General features: G+C 41.0%; 1 non-coding gene across 1 annotated transcript; it reads left to right on the top strand.

Annotated features, from left to right (window-relative positions):
- The first annotated feature begins 13,252 nt into the window (after positions 1 to 13,252).
- On the top strand, positions 13,253 to 13,360 carry LOC148767094 (small nucleolar RNA R71). Its single transcript, XR_016034595.1, has one exon. It is a non-coding gene; the product is annotated as a small nucleolar RNA R71 (small nucleolar RNA).
- Positions 13,361 to 19,631: the final 6,271 nt, after the last annotated feature.

Raw genomic sequence — 19,631 nt, 5'->3', positions numbered from 1 at the left:
CAATGGGAGAAGTGGAGCTGCCTGTTTCTTTAGGGGAAGACCCCTGTCGAATCATGAAACTAATCAAGTTCCTCGTCGTCGACAGGCCATCACCCTACAACATCATTCTGGGGAGGCCAGCCATCCACACATTCAAGTCAGTACCTTCCTCCTACCATCAGAAATGGAAGTTCCCTACTCCCTATGGAATGGGAGAAGTGCTTGGAGATAGACGTCTCGCTCGAGAATGCTATGCAAGGGCCCTACGAGAACCCTCAAAGAAGCCTAAACCGCCCGGAAAGGGAGACGATACCCAAAAATCCGACAAACGGAAGTGGGTCAATGCAATCATTGAGGACAATAAAGAAATCCTCATCAGTGTACCAGACGATAGCATCAAGCTAGCGGCTGTCGAAGAGCTTAAGCTCATAGAGCTCACACCTGGAGATGATTCCAAACTCCTACGCATCGGATCTGATTTAGATCCTGAGACGGAGCAGCAGCTAATCAACTTCTTGCGACACAATGGAGATGTGTTCGCATGGAAAGCCCAAGATTTGTCGGGCATTCCCCCTCAGGTAGCCCTACATCGACTTAACGTCGACAAGAGGATGAAGCCAGTCAGACAGAGGAAACGAACGTTTGGACCCGAACGCAACAAGCATATCAAAGCAGAAGTGGCTAAACTTTTAGAGGCAGGTCATATACGACCAGTTCAGTACCCTGAATGGCTGTCGAACGTAGTGCTCGTTCCTAAACCCGGAGGAAAATGGAGATTATGCGTAGACTTCACTGACCTCAACAAAGCATGTCCTAAGGACCCATTTCCTCTACCCAGAATCGATCAGCTCATCGATTCGACCTCGGGGTGCGAACTCCTCAGCTTCCTCGATGCATATCAAGGATATAACCAGATCTTACTTGCACCAGAAGATCAAGAGAAGGCTAGTTTCATCACTGACCAAGGCATCTACTGCTATCAAGTCATGCCCTTCGGGTTAAAAAACGCAGGAGCCACCTACCAGCGTCTAGTGAACAAAATGTTCGCAGATCAGATCGGTAAAAATATGGAGGTGTATATCGACGACATGCTCGTCAAAAGTGTCAAGGTCTCGGACCACCTAATTGATCTGGATCAGTGTTTCGCCACCCTGCGAAAATATAAGATGAAGCTCAACCCCCTCAAATGTTCATTCGGAGTTAAGGGAGGCAAATTTTTGGGTTATATGATTTCGCAGCGAGGAATCGAAGCTAATCCCGCTAAAATCGAAGCAATCACCTCCATGGCTCCGCCAACATCGATCAAGAAAGTTCAACAACTCAACGGCTGTTTAGCATCCCTGAATAGATTCATTTCAAGATCAGCGGACAAGGCTCTCCCATTTTTCAAGATTCTAAGGGGAGGAAAAAAGTTCGAGTGGGATGAGGCATGTCAAAAAGCCTTCACTGAGCTAAAGTCATACCTCGCTTCACCACCCTTGCTCACAAAACCTCAGCCGGGAGACACACTCATGCTGTACTTAGCTACCTCGGCTGATGCCATCAGCGCGGTCCTCATCCGAGATGGAGGAAGAGGTCACCAACCCATATACTACATAAGTCGCGCTCTTCAAGGGGCCGAGCAACGCTATACCAATATGGAGAAGCTCGCTCTCGCCCTCATCAACGCAGCCCGGAAGCTTCGACCTTACTTCCAGTCACATCAAGTAGTGGTTCTCACCAATTATCCACTGAAGCAAATACTAAGGAGTCCCGAAACGTCCGGACGATTAGCAAAATGGGCTATAGAGCTAAGTGAATACGGAGTAGAATTCAAACCCCGCCCAGCTATCAAAGCGCAAATACTGGCTGACTTTCTAGTCGAAATGACTTCAATGGAAGAAAACACCTCTCTACCTACTTGGTCTGTCAGCGTGGATGGATCTTCCACTGCCACAGGAGGAGGAGCGGGTATCGTCCTAACGAGCCCTGATGGAGATGAGTTCGAATATGCTCAACGATTCGAATTCACAGCCTCAAACAACGTCGCTGAATACGAAGCACTGATAGCGGGAATTCGCCTCGCCCTAGCAGCCGGAGCACGCAAGCTCCTAATCCAAAGCGACTCTCAGCTCGTCGTTAACCAAGTACTTGGAGTTTACGAGGCCAAAGAAGACATCATGGCCAAATACTTAGCTCTCGCGCACACCCTCTTATCTAAATTCGAGAGTTATGAGATAAAGCAAGTACCTCGCTCCAATAACGTCCATGCAGACAAATTAGCTAGGCTAGGAAGCTCCATGGCCAGCATCGGAAGTCGGAAGGTGACGCTCCTCACCTCACCTCAGCCGGAGATAAATTCGCTTACTGAAATACACTACACCGAGGAGGATGAACCATGCTGGTTCACTCCAATCCTGAATTATCTCAAGAAGGGAGAACTTCCAGCGGAATCCACCGAAGCACGAAAGTTAAAAACGAGAGCCGCTCGCTTCGTCATAGTGGGAGAAGAATTATACAAACGAGGGTTCTCATTCCCTTACCTCAAGTGCCTCGACCCGACCACAGCGGATTACGTACTTAGAGAAGTACACGAAGGCATCTGCGGAAATCACTTAAGCGGGAGAACTTTAGCTCTCAAACTACTGAGGCAAGGCTACTATTGGCCAACGATGCATGAAGACGCGAAGAAGTTAGTCCGGAAGTGTAAACCCTGCCAAGAGCATGCAAATATCACTCACCTACCAGCGGCATTAATGCAACCAATTGACAGCCCCATCCCTTTCGCCCAATGGGGGATGGACTTAGTTGGACCATTCCCACCCGCCACAGGAGGACGTAAGTACCTCATTGTAGCAGTGGAATACTTCACCAAATGGGTGGAGGCGGAACCCTTAGCACGTATCCGAGAAGAAGAAGTCATCCAATTCCTATGGAAGAACATCGTGTGCCGCTTCGGAATCCCGCGTTCCATCTCTCGGATAATGGAACCCAATTTTGCGGTGACAAAGTAAAAAATTGGTGCATCGGCTTGGACATCAAGCAGTTCTTCACATCGGTAGCAAATCCACAAGCTAACGGCCAGACGGAGGTTACAAATCGCACCATCCTCCAACACCTTAAGACAAGGCTGGGAAGTGCCAAAGGAAAATGGGTGGAAGAATTGCCTAATGCCCTATGGGCTTATCGCACAACCCCACGCGCAGCAACCGGAGAGTCGCCTTTCAATCTAGCTTTCGGAACAGAAGCTATAGCACCCGTTGAAATAGGTGAACCATCTTGGAGAATCACCAACTATGATCCAGCAGCTAATGAAGAAGCTATGCGAGGAAGCCTAGACCTTGTAGATGAGTTACGTGAGATTGCATACATCCGACAACAGATGTATAAATCACGCATGGCCAAGGCATATAACTCAAAGGTCCGCCCTCGCTCCTTTCAAGTCGGAGATTTAGTCCTCCGAAAAGCTGAAGCCTCTCACCCCATCGGTAAGCTCGACCCAAAGTGGGAAGGACCGTATAAAATCACAAAGGTGGTCAACACTGGAGCATATCGCCTCGAGAACATTGATGGACGCCCTATACCCAGAACATGGAATATAGGGAACCTCAAGCGGTTCTACGCTTAAGGTATACGTCTACCTTACTTCAAATCAGTTAAGGTCATCATCCATACCCCTTCTATATAAAAGTTACTTACAAATTGTCGCATCTGCAGGCTCCACGACCTTCCACGTAACTCGTCTTGTAAGCTGTTCCTAGATGGTTAGAAATTTTTCTACTACATAACCAGGTGCGTTAACATCCCACCTAAACTGGGGGGCTAGTAAATTTATTTTCACCAGCAATTCATCATCACATCTCACCATCTTATTACAGATTGAGATCCATTACGAGAGGATGCATATTACTCAAGCAACGGCCCAAAGAGCGAGAACACTCCATACCACATCGCCAAGGGTAACTATACTTCCATTAGCATTCAACACACGGATGATCTTATTTACTCCTACTAACGTGAAAAAATCATTCCACTAGCAGGCATGGTCGCAGAGTAACTCGCAGCAACTCACGAGTTGATTTCATATCTCGAAATGCGAGGAAGAAAAAACATCCCCATAGCATGGTACGTAGATCGGCAATGCGCATCCCCTCAGCTTCAATTACTAAGTGTTCAATACAAATGCTTAGACAAAATTCCTTTTTCTCAATTATATTTGACAGGCATAGAAACGCCAAAGGAATTCATTTTACCATCAGCACAGCAAAACGAACGAGTACAAGCAAGACGTGGAAGAAGAAGAACAAGTGTAGTACAATCACTTAGAACAATTTTTATCAAGTCAATTTTTTTTTTCTCGCTCCACCAGTAGTTATTTCCCTTCGCCTCATGAAGGCCTATCGCATTAGTCCTTTACTTACATTCGCCTCACGTAGGCATGTAACAATTCTCCTTTGCTATCGTTGAATAAATAATACTTTTCGCTTTACTATCTACGCCTTTACGTCTATACAAATTACCTCTTACCATGAGTTCAAGTCAATACCACCCTACAAACACTTAAAGAGATTTAGATAATCCGTATAGCCTGGCCAGCTGGATTAGCTAAGTCCTTTTATTTGTTTCACGAGGTGTTAATTTTAAAACGTGGCCACGGACAAATATAATTAAGACCCTAGCGGTCCAAACAAAGGGCACGACCCTTAACATAAACCTTGGGAGACTGATCCCCTCCTCAAGTACATCGCGTACAATGCTAAATGTAAACACTTAAAAGCAACGCAGTAATTCTTGACAATGTCAAAATAAATAAATCGAAATTTTAAATTTCAAAGTCAAACAAGGAAGAAAGTCAAACGAAAGAGTAGTGGACATACCCATCTACATCAGCAAAAAAAAAAAATAAAAATAAAAATAAAAATAAAAACAAGAAGGGAAAGATAACTATCCTAGCAAAAATATCTAAACTCCACCACCACGGGCAGAAGACGCCCTCACAGTGGAGTCATCAACAGCCATGTCATCCACGAGCTCTGTGCCCGTTTCGTTGCCATCGACCTCATCTTCATCTTCATCGGATATACCAGCCTCCATCCCGCGAATCACTTCCTCGCTGATCCCACCCGCATCACGCAGATATTTGCGACAAGAACGCACTAATGGCTTATAAACCACAGCCAATGCATGCTCCTCAACCATAGCAGCACACTCATCACTACCTCGGAAACTAGCTTTAGTCTCCTCCACAATGGACTCCTTATAAGCCGCACCACCTGATGTCGCGAGGAACCTCTTCCCCGTCGCCTTCTCAGCTTCATATTTCTCTTTAAGCTGATCGTAGCATTTGTTCAACTTGTGAACATCATCTTTATAAGCCTTCGCATCACCCCGGATAACCTCGAGCTCCTCCGTCCTCTCAGCAAGCTCCTCTGTCCTCCGAGCAAGCTCTTCAGAGCGTAGAGCGAGATCGGACCGCGCTTCCTCCAACTGACTTAGAAGCTCATCCTCACGTGCTTGACTTCGAGCCCGATCCTCTTCCTTACTAGCTTCCGCATTCCTACCGTGCTCCACGAGGTATCTCCAAGTCGCTACCAACTAAAAAAAAAAAAAAAAAAATATATAATAATAATAATAATAACAATATTATTCGCAAGCCAAGAGAGAATAAAACATAAAATCTTGTTTTAAATAGACAAGTACTCACCCGACATATGTCTCCACCAGCTAACTCTAGCATATGAGAAGGACCCTTACCAGACATCCGAACACGATCATACTCTCGAACGAAACCCTCGGTACTCAACATCGGCAAATCATAATCCGACACATCCCAGTACGACTCCTTACCATCGCGGTTTACTCCATAAGTAAACAGCTGTTTCCCTCCTCCACCATGGAAAGCATAAGTCTCCTCTGGCTCTACCCGTGGACGCTTAGGCACAGCCACATACTCGGTATCCACCCTCTTCCCCTTGCCACGGTCCCTCATCGGTGGACGCCCCTCCACTTCACCAGCACTGCTACGATCATCTGCGACTACTCGAGGAGCTTCTACATGGACCTCCCCACGAGGCAAACCATTTGAAGAACCTCCCAAGGTAGAGGGTACCTTCTTCGATGCCTTCTTCGATGCCTTCTTCGACGTCCCATTCGCCTTAGCTTGAAGTGCCGCAAAGGTGATACCCCCATCTACAAGAAATAAAGAATACATAAGAAACATGGGAAATAAACTACAAAAAAAAAAAAAAAAAAAAAAAAAAACAACAAAGAAGAGGAACACAAGTCAAAGCAACAAAAGGATATACGATGCTGACCCTTCACCGTCGGTATCAAACTCCTCGGATCAAATTCCACATCACACAACCCAGATTCCTCAATCCTCTTTGCCATATTTGCAGTCATCGCGAAACTCTCACACGTAGGATTCCAAACTACGGGAACGTCAAAAGTGGGAGCCCTCACGTAAAAAAAATAGTTCTTCCATTTCCCCAAAGATAACTTCACACTCTTCACGAATTGGTAATGAACGCGAGGATGAAAGCAAAAGAAAGGCATCTTATTGGGCCGATGTAACGTAAATAACGCCTTAAATAAACTCACAGACACAGGCAGACCTACTCGCACTACCCTAAAATGAAACGCCTGGAAAATCAAAACAGCACTGGGCGTTAGCTGACTATACCCAATCTTGAATTCCTCGCAGACCTTCAACAAGGTCGGATGCGGTGTAATCTGAGATGTACACGTCAAGTAACCCAAAAACACCGTATGAAATCCATCGGGTGGCGAATACAAACGGTCACCCATCTGAGGCAACAACAACTCAACGTTACTTGGCGCTCCAGATAAACGACGAATAGAGTGTAGATGCTCTTCCGTCAACACATTGTCAAAATCAACTAAGTCCAAATTAATTGGCTTAATTTTCTTTTGCTTCCTCTTATCAATCTCAATATCACCTGGCGGAATATCATCTTCCTCCTCCTCTTCATCCGTCACCTCAACTTCACTACTTAACACCGCTTCATCACTCGCCAAAGGAGCTTGATTCGAATCATCACTATCGCTCCCAAAATCCACGACTCGACGCACACTGCAACGCCCACTGGAATTCGCTTCATCAACAGCAGGGCAAATGTTAATATTGTTACGCACTTCTACATCGTCACCCCACGATTCAATAATTTCTCGCCGACCAACACTTCCTCCGTTAAACAAAACACGCGAATCAGCACCCTCGGAAATTTGCCCGTCAATTACGCCCAAACCACGCTCAAAACCGGCATCTAACGCGCCCTCACGCGCGCGCGTGGCCCCAAAAGGGGCGGATCCACGCGCGCGCACACCAGCTGCCTGCCCAGAGCCACGTGGCGCCTCCCCAATCGCCGAACCCCGCGCGTCAGCATCGATCCCCCCTTCCGACGCGCGCGCGCGTCGCTTAGAGGTTGAATCACGCGCGCGCGCGTCATCACCCTGTCCCCGCCCACGTGGCGCCTCCCCAACCACCGGATCCCGCGCGTCTGCGTCCACCCGCCTTTCCGACGCACGCGCGTGTCGCTTGGGATGCGCGCCCGCCTGCTGCACATTGATTACCGCGCGCGCGCGTCTCTCAACTCCAGCGCCCGACGCGCGCGCGCGTGCCTCTACCTCTGTACCAGCCGTGCGCACGTGGCCTCCCCCCATTGGACCACGTGCGCTGGTCCCCTCCTTTTCAGCCACAGACCCAACCCCCATCTGCACGGAATTTCGCGCACCTCCGGATGTAGATCCGTTTTTCGCACTCGACATCACAAGATTCCCGCGGTCCAAGCCAACCGTACCAAAAGTTTTCTTGCCCGATTCAACCGGATCTCGAAGTTTAATTCGCAAAGATTTCGAATTACCCGAGTTCGACATGTGAAGATTTTCTCCGCCAAGAAACAATCAAGAAAACAAAAAATTTCTACCCTACCGCAAATAAAAAATTTTCAAGAGAAGAATAGCACAGAAGAAAACCTAGAGTTCAAAGTACATACCCATATTAATCACGCAGGAGAGGCAGTTTATCTCTTTCTACCGCACGAGAAGTCTATTTATTTGGCCCTGGTATAATATTTAAAACCCTTAAATATATACCTCGCTGCCAAATAAATAAAATTATCCCTTATTAAAATTAAGGAATTAATTCACCACCAACGGAAACAATTTAATCCCCGACGCAATTAACTCTCGACACGACCCGGATTCCTCTACACAAGTCCCCATCTCGAATCGAGAGTTGGGGGGCTTAATGATATACCTAAATGGGCCGGCCCAATGGGCCCTCAAATATATCTACTAATTAGGCCCACTGCACGAAAGCCCAAATACCTTCAAAGTAAGGCTTGGGCCCAACAAAGCAAGCCCAATCCAATCACCGGGATATAAATAGGTGTTTTACTCATTTGTAAAGGTACGTTCTCATTATTGATAATCCACCACGAGTTTATTCTCTCTATTCTCTCTACGATCCGTACATCTGACTTGAGCGTCGGAGGGGTTTCCGCCGGATCAACCCCCGGCTTAGTTCACGTGTGCTTATTTTGTAGGGACCTCAGGATCATCGAGTTGTCAAGCTACTGATCCGCTTTGCTCTCCCAACTCATTTTTCCATACCCCTTAGGTGAGCTATATTTTAGCTTCATTATATATATATATAAAGATGCACATATATATCCATAGCTTTTTTTTTGTTTTTTTTTTTGTTTTTTTTTTTTTTTTTTTTCGAAGAAGAAGAAGAAGAAAGATCTTATAAAAAATTTCGACCGACCTCCAAGGGATACTTATTAAAAAATCTCCACTCTTCTACCTTCTACAGATTGGTTAAATGAAAGAACACCTTTTCTCCGAGGCTCAAATCAAGGTTTTAAGGATAATTTGACAAAAAGGGTAGGCTTGAAAGGCTCAAACGGTTCAAAGAAGGCCCAAATCATATCCCAAATCACTTACTACCAACACTTCGTATCATAAATGTCCTAAGGTGAGATTTAAAACCGAACAAAGCATGATTGAGCACAAATAAATTCCAAATTTAAAATGCAAAACATTCAACCAAAGCAATGCACAAGTTGTGATTCCTAGCAATAATTCACTTCTACGTTCCGTTGAATCGAAAGCTAAACAAATACATACTCCTTATCAACATAAAACAAGTAATCTCATCATCAAACATTGACCATCTCCCATCATCATAGTTCATCGATGCATCGAATTTTTTTTTTATTATCATTTTTTTAAGCAAATAATAAAACGGAAATAATAAAACGGCAACTAAAGCAAAAAGAAAAACATGCAAACTAACAAACAAGAAAAACATAAATAGGGCGCACATAATAGAAAAACAAATAGTTAACCACCCCCAAACTTAAAATTCACATTGCCCTCAATGTGATTCGCCCGGAGTTTAAGGATAGAAAACACCTGTTTAAGCGTCGGGACCATCGTGGGGTTGCGCACCAACTCCACCTTGCGCATGAGCATCACCATCCTCTTCATCATCCGAAAGCTCGGGTACCGGCTCAAGAATCGGTGCGGGCAACGGAGCCGGTTCGGCGCACTCGGGATTGCCGCATGCCAAATGGCGCACAATAGCTTGGAGCATCTTTCCCGACCACCGTTGGAGGGATTCAATCGTGCTCACCTTGTGCTCCACCGTGGCAAGCCGATTTCTCGTGATTACCAACTCTCGCTCCATTCTTCTTTGAAATCGTCGGTCCGAACTTGTACTTGGACCCTCGGGTGGAGCTATTGGTTGGTTATCGACGGGTTGCTCGCCATCTTGGATGGGTGCCTTGTATTGTCGGGCCGCAAGGTTACTCATCGGCTTCCGAATCGATGTAAGAATATCCGTCGTTTTGGTTGGGACCTTCGCTTTCTTGCATAAGCCGGTAACGAGGCAAGGGAAATAAAACCCTTTGGCATTGTTGACCATGGAGATCCAAAAACGTTCGGTTATGATTTCGCCTATGTTGATCGGTGTGCCCTTGAGGATGTATTATGCAAGAGCGCACCGTTCGGGGTCCACGTGAGTCCACGAGCGGGTGGGAATGAGGTTGGCACAAATGAACGTAAGGCACGCCTTGCCTACTTGGTTGATGCATTTCCACTCCAACTCGTACGCTTCTTCGGTTGAGAGGTTGGACCAAATTGGCGGTCCATCGCACAACACCTCGGCGATTTGATCTCTTGTAACCGCGAGTTTCATTTGCTCCCAATTGAATGGTGTATGGCGGAGGTGATAGAAGGCGTTGATTGCTTGGGCACACCAATCGACCCACTTTCCTCGAACCGTGCTCGATTTCCGATCCGTTGTGAGGAGGATACGGGTGTTGGCGTAGAACTCGCGGACCAAAGATAAATTGATCGACCTCTCCGGTTCCAATAATGCTTGCCACCCTCGTCGTAGGAATTCTTGATGCAACGGGGCAAATTGCGGAAGGGTGATCTCATAGGCACGCTCCGTCACAAGTTTCTTCACTTTTTGCTTCTCAAAGCGAGCACTGGCGCCTTCGACACAAAAAGCGTCGTCGTCGGGGGTCGGAAATTGGTCGGTTTTCTTGCCCTTCCCCTTGCCTTTTGAAGCGCCTTCGCCTTGTGAAGTGCCCTCCCCGTCACGTCCTCGTTTCCCCATACTTTGATAATGCTTGTGGAGGAGATTTGGAGTGAATTGGTGTGCAAAATTTCCCCCAAACTTGACTTGGGCAATTCGTCGAACACCTTGTGGGCGTTCTTGGTGGAATGGATTTTGGGAGAAATTTGTACCTTTCTTGAAGCCTCCCTGCACAAATCAACAAGACACCACCAAGATTAAGTAGTATGTGTGTGTAGTTGGTGAATTTCGGGTGAAATTTGTCAAAGAAAAGTGAAATTTTTGAAAGAGGGGGTTAGGGTTCGAATTAGGAGAGAAAGAGGTTTTGGAATTGTGAAGATTGGGGTGTGGAAAATTCTACTTAAACTGCCCGTTTTTGCACTTTCGGACGGCCGTGCGAGATTTTGGCCTAAAATCCGCACGGCCGCACCGTTTCTCGAAATTGGGCAGAAGCTGCTCCTAATCTCGGACGACCGTGCGAGATTTTAGGCATAAATCCGCACGGCCGCACCAATTTGCCAATTTGGACAGTAGCTCCTCTTAATTTCGGACGGCCGTGCGATATTTTAGGTATAAATCCGCACGGCCGCACCAATGTGTGTTTTTGTCCAGTAGCTGCGCCAAAATCTCACACGGCCGTGTGAGATTCCTGCCTTTTTCTTGCACGGCCGTGTGAATAATTGCAATTAGGTCCCTGCAAAATAAAAACTTCATATTAGTGCCCCTGAAACTTTTTTTTTTTTTTTTTCAAAGCTGAAATAAAATAAGAACTAACACTAACAAGCTAAATAAATAAAAACAAAAATAAAAAAAAAAATAAAAGAAAGAAAAACGAAGGCTCGGGTTTCCTCCCGAGAAGCGCTAAGTTTACAGTCTTCAGCCGGACTTTGTCTGCTTCTTTGTTCAAGCTAACGGGACCGAAGTCACTTGGCAATTGAATTACTCTCCCCGATGACGCTCGTTTGATTTTTTAGGTTGCCACATCCTCCTTGCACGTTCATCACTGTTAGCACCCCAACTCTTTTGACTATCTCTCGGAGGTGTTGAAATTGAGTTCGCACAATAAACGTGCTCCTTCCGATTCCCTTTTCCGTTGTCATCTCCTGCACTCAACGATGCTTTCCCATGGTCCAAAATTGAAACATCAAATTTTTCATGATTTGTAAAATCCATAAGCTCAATAGTAAAACACTCATTATTCTCACATGGATTTTTATTAGCACAAAAAACATTAAATTTGATCGTTTCATCATGCACCGTCATTGTAAGATCACCACTAGCACAATCAATTAGAGTTTTCGAAGTGGCTAAAAACGGTCTCCCTAAAATAAGAGGTATCTCCCTATCTTCATTTATATCGAGTACAACAAAATCAACCGGGAAGATAAATTTGTTCACCTTTACTAGCACATTCTCTAAAATACATTTTGGGTAAACTAAAGACCTATCGGCTAATTGAAGAGTTATAGCCGTAGGTTCAATCTCACCTAACCCAAGATTTTGATAAGTAGAATAAGGCATAAGATTAATGCTAGCACCTAAATCAATAAGCGATCTAAAGTTTTTACCTCCTATAGTACAAGGGATAGTGAACTTACCTGGATCGCCGAGTTTTTGTGGAAGGGGCCGTGTAAGAATTGCACTACATTGTTCCGTGAGTTGGATCATCTCGTTCCCTTGCAATTTCTTCCTTTTTGTCACGAGATCCTTGAGGAACTTCACCCACTTTGGCATCTTTTGAAGGGCTTCAATAAACGGAATATTTACTTGGATTTCAGCTTGTCCAAAAATCTTTGATAATCGGCATTGAGCTTCTTCTTTATAAGCTTCTGAGGATATGGAATTGGAGGGGCTCGTGATTTCACTGGGGATGATAGTGGTTCTTCGTGATTTGTTTCTTTTTCCCCAATCACGCTCGGCTTCTCACTCACCGTGTTTTGCTTCTCTTTTCGTGGGGCTTCCTCCAATTGTCTCCCATTCCTTAAACTCACAGCGTTGCACTACTCGACGTTGTTCTTCCGAGGATCTTCTGTATTTGACGGCAGTGCTCCCGATGGTCTCGCGGTTAGCTGGGTTGCAAGTTGACCCATTTGTGTTTCCAAATTTCGGATGGAGGCTTGGGTGGTTGTCATAAATTGCGCCAATATATTTGCGAGATCTCCTCATTGAGGTTGAGCTTGAGGCGGATTTTGAAATCCGGGAGCTGGTCGTGAATAATTAGGCGGTTGACCTTGAGGTGGTGCTTGCCTTTGTCCTTGCTGATTTCCTCCCCACCCAAAGTTAGGGTGATCCTTCCATCCCGGATTATATGTGTTGGAATACGGTTCCTCTGTTGTCGGTTGGTGTCATGCACATAATCAGAGACTCCGTTTCGTCTACGCCTTGATCGAGAGCTTGGACTGCATGGACTTGCTGAGTCTGCAAAGCCGCTACTTGCTTCGATAGCTTCTCCAATTGGGCCGTGATTGCAGTGACTCCATCTAACTCCAAAATTCCTCCCGTCTTGACTGCTCCGTTGTTCGACCTATCCGATGCCCGCATGTATTTATTTCTAGCAATTCGCTCCAAGAGTTCGTATGCTTCGTCGTAGGTCAAACTCATGAACATACCTCCAGCTGCAGAGTCGAGCACGGTTCTCGAGTTGTCTTGCAATCCATCGTAAAATATTTGCAGTTGGCGCCACTCTTGAAGCCCGTGATTTGGGCACCTCCTTACTAGCTGCTTGAACCGCTCCCACGTCTCGAATAACGCTTCACCGGCTTCTTGTATAAAGTTTGGAATTTCTCTCCGGATTCTCTCAGTTTTTGTTGGGGAGTTGTATGTGTTCATGAAAAGTTGTGCTAGCTGGGCCCAAGACGAGATGGAGTGCGGTGCGCGAGTTTGCAACCATTCTCTGGCTGCTCCTTGTAGGGAGTGCTTGAACATGCGGAGTTGCAATGCTTCGGGTGTTACTCCGTTCATCTTGTGCGAGTCACACGTTTCGAGAAAGTTGACCAAGTGGAGATGTGGATCTTCATGAGCCAATCCGCTGAATAGACCATTGTTTTGGAGCATCGTGAGGAGTCCCGCTCGAATCGCGAAATTGTTGGCTTCAATGGGGGGCTGCTGGATACTTGATTGAAACCCATTAAGCGTTGGAACGGTGTACTCATGCAGTGCTCGTTGACGGGGTGGTGGATTAATTAGCTGGCGTTGTTCTTGCTCAATGACGACTTCCCCTGCCGCATTCGGTAGGCGCCCTTGGTCATCTCTCTCACGATTATTCTCTTCTTCCATCGTTGTGGGAGCATTTCGAGCTAACCGTTGATTTCTCCTGGCTTGCCTAAACGTTCGCTCAATTTCGGGGTCGAGAGGTAGCAAGTTCGTGTCGTGTCTTCTTCGCATAAAAAGTACCTAAAACAACATAATAAAATAATTAAATAAAATAAAAAAATTGGCTGAAGTAAGAAAAATTGCTCAAATTTAATATTAGGATAAATAAATAATTTAGCCGTATTCTCCGGCAACAGCGCCAAAAACTTGTTGGGTGCTAAATACCAACACGCAAGTGCACGTATCGCAAACAAGTAGTAAAGTAGACTCGTGAGAGTCGGATGTCGATCCCACAGGGAATACGCAAATTATTTAATCCTAAGTACCAAATCCTAACAATTGTGATTTTTTATCCAGCCTACGCAGGGTTGTCAAATTAATTAACTAAATAAATTAAACTAATTAAGAACGCAAATAATCACGAGAAAATATCAATATAAAACGGATCTAGAATTTTATCTTCCCCCTATGCGATAATTCTTCACCCAACTAATCTTCTATCATGCAAGTTACGATTCCTGATTATTAACCCAAGACACGAAATTACTCATAACCAGCTGTCGCTGTATTATAAGCCTATTATTCATAAAAGATTCACTATATGTCTATGCAAACCTAGTATAAATAAAGCATTAAATAACAAGTCTCGTAAACGGCTACCTAAGGTATTATCTATATGTCTACGATAATACATGCAATTAACACACTCATCCGGTGAAAACTACTGGAAGGCTCTTCTATCCCTGTTCTAATTATTAAAACGATCTGTCAATCAATTCTAACAATAACAAATAGCAACATAAATTAGCTACGTTCATGCGCTAAATAAGATCAAGATAGAAGAAATAATCGAAGAATTAAACTTGCATAAAAGTAGAAAAAGAGGTTCGAATTACCACATAGGGTTCCAACAAAATCCTAGAATAAAAACTTAGCTACTCATGTTCGTTACGAAAAACATAATAAAAGAAATACGGAAAAACATAAAAGCTAATAAAAGAGGAGAACTATGATGAAGAGTCGTCAAATCTTCGTCTTCGTTCTTGTGCTCCTTGATTGCGTGTAGAAAGATGAAAAATAAAAACTAAAGATAAAAGATAGATCTAATTGTGTGCTTTTGGCCTTTAAATAGGGTGCAAAAATATAATAGGGCGGGTTTCCTTGTGTAATTAAACTTCCTTCACTGCGCCACCTCGCCAATCCGGACGGCTGTGCGAGAATTCCTTCTTAAATCCGGACGGCCGTCCGGTCTTCAATTCTTCAGAATTCTGATTTTTTCACTTTTGACCCACTTTTCTCCGAATTTGCAGTTTTCACCCCATAAGTTGCCAATTCTTCAATTTGCACCTAAAATACGAATAATAGCCATTTTAAGCACCAATTATCATTAAAACATACCAAAAGCTCCAATTAAAAGGTATAATTAAGTGTATAAATATACACTTAACAGTTATTCAGAAGGTTTTAGAAATTGCAACAGTTACGGCGGCCTATAATGTGAATAATCATTTTGATTTCGCAAATCCAGCATATTTATCGCTAGAATGTGCCAGTGAAATTAAATGCTCTAAAAAAACAATAATTAGTTAATCTGACCCGTTTAATAATTAATATGCATATATACATTTCAAGTTACTCCTTTGGGTTTACCTTGACCATTTCAAACTTGACTATACGAAAACGATGTGTCTTAAAAATTCTTAGAGGCAACTGTGGAAAATAATAATAATAATAATAATAATAATAATAATAAATAAATAAAATTTTATCCTAACAATTGTTTTATAAGGCAAGGATATTTAGAAGGGCATATTACAAATAAGCCCATCAGTGGGAACTTATTCATAAAGAGATCCGGACAATATTCTCCTTTACCAATAAGTCCACACATGGTCCAGATTTATGTAAAGGACTAAAATAACCCCTCTTACTTTTATATGCTCCAATTTCATCCTTAACTTAATTTAACTTCAATTTGACCCCAAATTTCACAAGTTATTCAATTTTGACCCAAAACTTTTTTTTTTTCACAAATTTTTTTTTTTCAAAAACTTTTTTTTTCCGCCGGATTCCGGCGTTGACCGGCGGTCAACGCCGGTCTCCGGCATTGACTTTTTTTTTTTTTTTTTTTTTTTTTTTTTTTTTTTCCCGGATTTTTTTTTTCCGGATTCCGGCGTTGACTTTTAATTTTTTTTATTTTATTTTTTTTATTATTTTTTTTTTTCTTCCGGATTTTTTTTCCGGATTCCGGCGTTGACCGGCGGTAAACACCGGTCTCCGGCGTTGACTTTTTTTTATTTTTTTTATTTTATTTTTTTTTTAATTTTTTTTTCTGTAACTTCTTTTTCCGTTTAAACAACAATATTGCTTTGAATGACAGTAATATTAACTATATTACTGTTAAACACAGTAAAAATAACTAAACTATAGTTTAACACAGTGATATTGCTATATTAATCTCTAGCACATTAATATTAACACAACAAAATTCATTATTATTGTATAATAAAGTAATATTACTATGTTGTCTGTTCAACAAATGTAAACAAAATAAAAAAAACCAAAAGAATTAATATTACTGTGAGTGACAGTAATATTACTATAGCAACAGTAATATTACTATAGCAACAGTAATATTACAATAGTAGACAGTAATATTATTACGTTACTCCGTGAATAACTCAAACAAACAAAATATCCAAACAAAAGAATAATATTGATGTGGTTGACAGGAATATTACTATAACAAACAGTAATATTACCGTCAACCACAGTAATATTACCGTCAACCACAGTAATATTATTGTGTTTACAGTAATATTACAATAATAGACAGTAATATTAATACAAACACCACAAAAAAATAATAATATTGATGTTGTTGACAGTAATATTATTGTGTTTACAGTTATTTTACTGTCAACGACAGTAATATAATTACGTTGACTTGTCAACAAATCAAAAAAAAATAAAAAAAATAATAATAAATAAAAAAATATAATATTGCATTAATTTATGTCAACGGCAACACAATTACATAAATGTAATGTCAACGGCAGTACAATTACGTTAATTAACTATCATTGACAGTATAATTACGTTAATTTACTGTCAGTGACAGCACAATTACAGTCAACGTTTAGCGGCGGACGTGGAAAAACAAAACAAACCAAACAAAACAAAACAAAACAAAAAACTTAAAAAAACACTAAAAAAAGAGACCGCCGGAAACCGGCGAAAAAATCCGGAAGAAAAGAAAAGAAAAAAAAAAAGAAGAAAGCAAAAAAAAAAAAAAAAAAAAGTCAACGCTGGAAACCGGCGAAAAAATCCGGAAGAAAGAAAAAAAAAAAAAAAAAAAAAAATTTAAAAAAGTCAACGCCGGAATCCGGCGGCAAAAAAAAAGTTTTTGAAAAAAAAAATATTTTTTGAAAAAAAAAAATTTTTGGGTCAAAATTTAATAATTTGTGAAATTTGGGGTCAAATTGAGATTAAATTAAGTTAAGGATGAAATTGGAGCATATTAAATTATACTCCAAAAAAAAGTCAAAATTGAATTGTTGTGGTCAAAATTGAACTTTTATGGACAAAATTGATTAATTTGGATTACAATTAAGAATTGGGTATAAATGGTTGAGGGTAATATTGGGATACACATGAATGTTTCCTTTAGTTATAATAAATATTAAAGGGATGGACTTATTGGTAAAAGAGATATGTCCCCTAAACCTAGAATAATAAACATGCTTGGTTGGGGACTTTTGCATAAAAATCCCTATTTAGAAATCCGTAAAGCAATTAATTGATAGCGAAAGCATTTAAGGGACTGTTTACTCGATCTTTATAGGATGTACGAGATCTAAAAAAGGAAGAAATTTTAATGTAAAGATATGATTATTAAATTATATTAAAAATTAAATTATCAGAGGAAAACAACTGAAAAATATGAGATGAGAAAATAATTATTGTCATTATTTAAAAAAATTATAAATATGTCATTAAAATTTCTTAGGTTTAGTTGTTTTCTTATTTTTATATATAAAAATAAATCATTACATTTTTTATATTTACAACTAAGATACTGGAATCTAATGGGTAGTCAATTTTATTAAAATAATATTCATGTCCAATAAAATATATGATAGAAATTGACTTTGAATTATTATTTTATTTTCATTTTTTGGAGTGTAGTAGAATTATACACGTTCACAAAGAAATTGCATAGTTGCAAATTGCTTACACTCATTTCTTAATCGCTAGTCCTTAGTTGTAGCCTAGTAGGCTTCGCATAGAATATATGTAGTCAAATATATATATATGTAGAGTGATGTTTGAATTACGTATACACAATTGAATATATATTCACATAAGCAAATTTATATTTATTATTTTTTTAATTTATTTGCTTATGGTATCTTTTCTGGACTATGATTTAATATGGGATATGCCGAGTGATTGTTAATCGTAGATGGGGTTAAATAATCATTCATTAAGCATACACATATATATATCGGTGTGTCGGTGTCTTGGGGTTTTGCAGAATTTATATCTAGTGTAATACAATTATTTATGCAGATCCATGGTTTAATACCATATGATGTATTTCATCAAGTGTAGCATCTCATAAACCGTGTGTGTGATATTATGTCTAGATCTACGATTAACACTAACCCCCAATATACATAACATTTAATTTGTAACATCTAATTAATATAACTCCTCAATATGACTATTGAGTGGTTTGCCCTAATTGATGCATGCACTAACAAAAGAATATTCGTCTGCTCATGTGGAGTCATGAAATTTCTTACAAGTCAAGAACAAAATATATATATATATTTCTAATTTCATCACCTTTAGATATTATTTGTTTCCAATTATTTCATCACCTTTAGATATTTCATGTTTGTTTTTGTTCCATATTCATCAATTTTCTTACGTAAGGGTTTAGATTTTCCTACTCTAACCAACTTAAATAAACTCAAACAATTAATAAATATTTAGTAGATACAAAAATGTGTCCAAATATAAAGCAACATTATAGTTTCATATTAAGTTCATTAATTATGTCTAATAACATATGAAATATTTGTACATTGTAATATAATGCAATGATGTTGTGGAGTGTAAAAATGTGGAATTAACAAATATATATTAAGTTATTATAATTGTTATTAATTTTATGAAGCTAATTAATTTTACAAAAGAAATATACATTTAAGTCCTTGAAATTAATTTCGTTATTACGTGTGAATTGAAATTCTCTTCGAACGCCTAAGAAACTAGATTTTCAAATTTTATTACTTTTTCAATAAATTAAAGTCAAATTATAATTTACGACTACCATCTATAATCGCGATACCTATAATATTGTCCGCAGATAAACAAAAAAGTGTAATACTTTCCATAAATTAAAAGTAGCCAAGACGTATTATTATCATTCATCGGCAAAATCTCGTGATTTGATTATCGATTAATTAATACAATCATTGCACTTCCTATATAAAAAAATAAACGCGTTTCAGTTTCCAAAATAAATGAAACACGGCCTCTATAAATACAGCGGACACCCGTTCATAGTTAAATCAACAGTACAAGAATACAGAAGAACACAGTTCTATATAATATATATCTCACTAAGTATATATTCATAGAGTTTCTTCAAAGTGTTCAATTAGCTTTCTCTTTGTCAAAGTAATGGGTTATCAAACTAGCATATATGGTTATGCAATATTGATCTTATTGCAATTTTTTCTCC

Source organism: Erythranthe guttata, chromosome 11 (genome assembly GCF_056151865.1).
Source record: "Erythranthe guttata isolate IM_541 chromosome 11, IM_541, whole genome shotgun sequence".
NCBI lineage: Eukaryota > Viridiplantae > Streptophyta > Magnoliopsida > Lamiales > Phrymaceae > Erythranthe > Erythranthe guttata.
The sequence above is the reverse complement of the archived record's forward strand: the minus strand, read 5'-3'. Positions and strand labels throughout refer to the sequence as shown.